Source organism: Dasypus novemcinctus, chromosome 9 (assembly GCF_030445035.2).
Source record: "Dasypus novemcinctus isolate mDasNov1 chromosome 9, mDasNov1.1.hap2, whole genome shotgun sequence".
Lineage (NCBI taxonomy): Eukaryota > Metazoa > Chordata > Mammalia > Cingulata > Dasypodidae > Dasypus > Dasypus novemcinctus.
The window spans coordinates 106985052-106991051 of NC_080681.1; the positions used below are offsets into that span (position 1 = coordinate 106985052).

A 6000-nucleotide genomic window follows, 5' to 3' on the forward strand; every position below is an offset into this window, starting at 1 on the left:
TTCACAAGTTTAAGGCTATGAGCAAATATATTTAACACTCTTGATACTAATTATAAAAACTTTAAAAAGCTTATTTCTGTGAACATTACCGATGTCAAAGATGGGCTCAACACTGCTTCTGGCAGGGTTACAAAGCTGAACAATGCTCCAAATCCTACTGCCAGGGTCAATCAGGTGGGGGGAATACATGCAAATATAAATATTTCAAATAAGTGAAGACAGCAGAAAATAGTTTAACATTTTACCACTAGGCACAAAACTCTTTGTGGCTCCCCATTGTCCTGTCTGTGATTGTACATACAACAGGTCATATTTTGTCTGCTGAAGTGAATTGTTCAGTGTTTTAAAAACTGAATAAGTTGCTAAGATTTAAAAATTAGATTTCCCATAAAATCCCTAATTTTTTGATTCTCTTGGAAAACAGAAAGATAAACAACACTGGGCTTACCTTTCAGGGCCATCAAGCCAGGCCTGAGTAGCTGAGCTTATCTTCTGTAACACTTAACACCGGGACCACTTGACTCCTGCATTGCCTTGCCATAGGAACCTGAGTTTGAAACGCTTGACAGTGACAAGTTCAGTTCCTTAACATGGCATTCAAAGTCCCATGATGGTCCTGTGCCTTCCCTTTCACATTCACTCCCTTCCACTCCTGCTCACTCTTAATCCCGTGCAACCTTGCTCAAAGTCAAAGCGTAAGATAGAGGTAAACGGATTTGAACCAGGGTTTCTCATTCCACTATGAGGCTCTTTAACTTTATTCAGGTTTTCATTCATTGACTTGAGAAGCTTATTATTCTTGATAAGACCAGGCCAAAGTCAGTTAGTTTGCATCAAACTAGATGTGATGTAATGCCCAGAAATAGAAAATTTTCTACAGGATGTGCACCTCACTTATAGCTCTCACCCTTTATTTCCTGCTTCTCTCCCCCTTGCTCACTGTGCTTCAGTTATACTATGTATATGATTGTATAATAAGTTAATGATTTGTATTAACTCACACGCTCAGGTATTATTTTTCTTAAGACTCTGTCTTGGAGCATGCTGATGGAATGTTAATGTGTGTAGCAAATTGTTTACTTTAATAACTAGCTCTGTAATAGTTCTTTATTTCTAGCAATCTGTGTAGTTGTTTCTCTTCAGAGGAAGATTTTCCACTTTTCAGGGGGTTTGTTGTTTTTAGGATCGTAAGGTTTCTTTCTTGCATTTTCCTTTTTCCCTAAAATCAATGCAGGTGAGAGGATGGGTGGGTAAGAGATGTTGTTTTTAATTAGCATTTAGGTATGGTTGGGTGGGTTGGGAGCATTGTTAGTATTTGTTATTTTGTTTGTTTTTTATTTATAGAAATTGATGTTTATTTTCTGGCACCCTCATTTCCACTTCCTGTGGGAGCCTGCGGCAGACCAGCTCAGGACCACTCGGTTGTCGTTCCCACCCACTCGGTGGCCTGAGCAATGGGAGCTGCAGACCAGCCTTCAGTTGCAGGCTGAGCGCTCCAGTCTTCAGTAAGGAACTGCTGAATAGGCACGGAGGGCACCTGCACGCCTTCAGACCAGTCTGTGACCTCAGGCTGAGCAGCAGTGAATGCAGGAGCAGGGGTGGTCCATTCACCCTGAAACTCCTCCTTGGTCATAGCCTTTTCAGCCGCAGCCTGCTCTTCCTTTTCAATCTCTTCAGGATCCCTGTAGAAGCAGAGGTCAGGCATGACCTCCCTCGGGTGCTCATGGGAGACGGGGCCACGCATGCACAGGACTTCCTGGCCAGCATCCACCACATCAGACACACTGAGTGAGCACCCTTGTTGTCTCGCGGGATGATAATGTCCACGTCAGCACAGAGGAGAATCTGTGTTACACAGGGCAATGGTGGGCAGGTTGACATAGGACGCCTCTGTGAGAGGCTGGTGGCCAGCCCCGGGATCGTTCATCACCAGGAGACATGGCTCCCGGAAGGCCGCCTGGATCTGGTTGGTAAAGTTTCCATGGATGAAGCGCTCGGCAATGGGGGTAGCTCCAGTGGCAGCAGCAAACTTCAGCACAGCCCGCTGACCAGTATTGCTGGAGGATATGACCCTGACATCAGCAGGGTTTTCAATGGCAACAATGGCACGAGCCACCAGCAGAAGCTTCTCCCAGTCCTCTTCAGGTTTATGATGTAGATGCCATCCCTTTTCCTTTTGTAGATGTACTGTTCCATTTGGAAGTCAAAGTTGGTGCCATCCAAGTGGATTCCTCCTGCAAGGAATTTGAGGACATCCTTTTCCTTCATCTACAGGACATCAAAGTCTCTGGACATTGTTTAAGTTTCCCTTTAAATTACGACGGGAACCCAGGACAACGCCGTATGGAACCCTCTGTGGGTAGTGTGGAAAGGCAGTATTTGTTTATGAATCTTTGAATCTTGCTTAATACCGTCCATTAGCTGTCATGCTTGGTCAGCAAAATGCTTACATTTTTAAGTGTAGAACTCATGACTCAGTTGAGTCTTTTTCTCTTTCTTTCCTCCCCTCTCTCCCCTCCCCTCCCTGCCTCCCTTCCTTTCTCTTTCTATCTTTTTTAGAAAGGTAAATGCAGAATCATTTTCCTGGTGTTGGATTAAGTTAAATATCTTACATTTTTCTTTGTCCAAGGCAGGCATGATGTGAGGAATATGCACCACCAGAATGACTCCCCTGACCACAGAAACCATGTTGCAACACCATCTGGGGTGTCTGCTCCCTCTTGCCACTTTTAAAATTGCCAATGCAGTAGCAGCATGGGTCCCATCGATTTGGTGGGTAAGTGACGGAAGTGAAGAAGGCCTTTTCCAGGCCTTTAGGAAAAAGTAGATTTCTATTTGGGGGAGAGTTTCCTTTTTTTTCCCTTTTGGCTTTTACTTTGAAATCTTTGTTATACTATAGGCTGCAGACATGACAGGCAATGAGCAGGTGAGGAACCAATGGAAAAGTATTCAAAAACTTCTGTGTTAGCTGACAGGCTTCTGAATATATCATGGTGGTCCACAGAGAAGGCTGGAGAAGGTAGAATGGAGATGCTGTATCAGCTACTGCAGCCTTAAAATAAAGTTGGTGTCTCTTTGGCCTTAAAAATTGTTCCAATGCAGTTTATTTTATATTATTCCATCTTTCTCCCAAAAGCTAACTAGCTTTAGGTTTCTTGTACTACAAATACGGATAATGGGATGAAAAACGTAGAGGTACCAACTAGAGGAACACAGCCAACATCATCAGAGCCACTGATGGCAGTGCCAGAGTCCCCCGCCTCAGTCCATTGGGAAGATGGAAGAAGAAACAATGGGACAACTAACTCTTTGATCTGAGATGACAAGGCACTTTCGGCTCTTTATGAGACTGAAAGTATAGTAATGAGGAATAAATAAAAGGACAAAAAAAAAAGAGAGAGAGAGAAATGAGGTTAATTCCATCAGGATCTTTGAGTCAATGACCACAGTAGAGAACTCTTGAGACCTCTGCCTAGTGCAAAATTACTCCTTTGGAACCTATCCCATATACAAAACTGGGACTGCACTATAACCATACTCTTCTTGCCCCAGCTCCATCCCCCCAAAAGAAGCTTTGAACAAGCAGAAAGAACTGGCAGAAACATCTTTCTCAAAACTCCAGAAAACAGTTGAAGGATTGCAGTAGCAGAGCAAGTGCTGAACTATTATGGAAAAGAAGAAGAAGAAGAAAAGACAACTTAAGAGCAGTAGAATCTAGTTTTGTCCTGTCTGGTTCCTCCTCCAACCCCTCTCCATCTCAGCCTGGAACAAGTCCATGCTCCCTGTGTGGGTCTCTGGAACCAGGTCCAGAGGGAACAAAGTGACTCTTGCACTTGCTGGAAGAATATATGTCTGGTCCAATCTGTCTGGTAGTGGATTGAGATACTGAATCAGGACACTGGTTTGGTTTCAGGCTGGTCATTCCAGAACTTGCTTTGTGTGTAGAAGGCAGCTCACAGAGCTGTCCTATGGAAGTTGTGGGAGATCAGTCAGATTGTGACTGCAGAATGGGATTGCTGACTATAGGACTTATAGTGTAGTGCTTGGGACCATAATGAAATTATTTCCTACAAAAGAGGTAACGTTTCTATCTGTGTAAATAGGAGCATTCCTAGGGCCACATGCTCATGCCCAAGATAAGATACAAGTGCAGAAAGGATCGGAGAGGGCCCTATGCTTTGTCCACAAGCTATTCTGTAAACTTATTGTATGGATAAGCTCTGAAGGAGGGCACTCACACAGGTCAATCTGCAAAGCATGGGAAAGGTATTTTCTTTTTTTTCTTGCTTTTTGAATTTGTTGTTAGCATATGACATTCAAGGAAAATTCTGTCAAAACACTGAGGGACAGCCAGCAAGATGGAGGCAGAGTAAGGAGTTCCTAGATTCAGCTTGTGCTACAGGGCAGTTAGTAATCACCCAGAGCTACTTAAAACTCCTGTTTGGGGACTCCAGGAGACAAGAAGAGCATCCTGCAACATCCTTGAAAGAATGGAAGGAGACTGCTCATCTGCAGAGAAGATTCATGAGTAGAACACTCCACATCATGGAGGCCAGTGCCCATCCTCCACTGGAGGCACAAGCCTCCTAGGGAGCTATTCCGCTGCTGGAATTGGAAGCTCCACTTCCCAAAAACATGGAAGGAAGAGATGGTTGGGCACCAATTTTGGCTACTGATTAGTAAATTCAGCAGGCTAAATTATAACCCTAAGAACAGCTGAAGTTTAAATCTGTCCAAGTCAGAAAGAGGCTGGTGGCCGCCATTTTAACTCTGCCCCAGGTATGAGGAGAATTGGGGCTGACTGAAAATCACAGTGCTGGTAGGGACTGGTTTCTTTCCATCCAGATTGGACTGCAGCTCTAGCCTAAGCCCCAGCCCCATCTCCAGCAGGGAGGAAGCTGGGGGGACCTGCACCAACCTCTCTGGGAAAATACAGGCCATACTGAGGTGGCTAGTGATCATTCTACTCCGGAGGTGCAAGCTGCCTTGGGAGCTGTTCTGTGGCTAGAGTTGGAAGCTCCATTTCCCAAAAATAGGGGAGGAAGAGAAGGTTGGCCACCGACTTCAGCAAATTGATTAGTAAATTTGGCTGGCTGAAGTATAACTCTAAGAACAGCTAAAGTTTGAACCTGTCTGGGTCAGAAAGGCTGGTAGCCACCATTTTTACTCTGCTCCTGGCATGAGGGGAAAGCGGGCTGATTGAAAATCACAGTGACAGCGGGGACTGGCTTCTTTCACCCAGATTGGCCTGCAGCCCCACCTCTAGCAGGGAAGAGGCTGGTAGGCCGTGCACCAGCCTCTCTGGGTAACTGCAGATACATTCAATTGGCATAGACTGAATAGTCAGAAGTCTCCTGGGGTAACTGCAGTAATTTTGGACCCACATGGCATAGACTGCTGCCTACACCTGCAGCTCCATTCCTGCCCCAGGCAGAGGAGAAAGGACCATGAAGCTTCATCAGTTTCTCTGGGCAACCAGATTCTAGGCTGCATGACTTGGATTATTACACACAGCTGTGGTTTTTTTCTCTACCCCTAGCAAAGGAGAAAGTTGGGTGAAGCTTCATTGGTCCCTTGGACACTGTGGGCAGCTTGAACCTCCACAGCTTACAGCACCAACTAAAGCCTTGGCTCCTACTACACAACCAGCAAAGGAGAAAGGACAAGAAAGCCCTAAACTAAAGAGAGAAACTAGAATAAGTATATCTAGTAAGCCAGATGCCAAGATGCCAACAAAAAATTACAATCCACACCAAGAAACAGGAAGATATGGCCCAGTTAAAGGAACAAGATAAGCCTCTAAATGACATAAAAAAGTTGAGACAACTAATCATAGATGTTCAAACAAACCTCTTTAATAAATTCAGTAATATGGCTAAAGAGATTAAGGATACTAAGAAGAGCACAAAGAATTTGAAATCATACATAGAAAAATAGCAGATCTTATGGGAATGAAAGGTGCAATAAATGAAATTAAAATACACTGGAATCATATAATAG

The 6000-nt window shown here is 44.3% G+C and overlaps 1 pseudogene; it reads right to left on the reverse strand.

Moving 5' to 3' along the window:
- Positions 1-1408: 1408 nt before the first annotated feature.
- Positions 1409-2295, reverse strand: LOC101428565 (small ribosomal subunit protein uS2 pseudogene; annotated as a pseudogene).
- Between the last annotated feature and the right edge of the window lie 3705 nt (positions 2296-6000).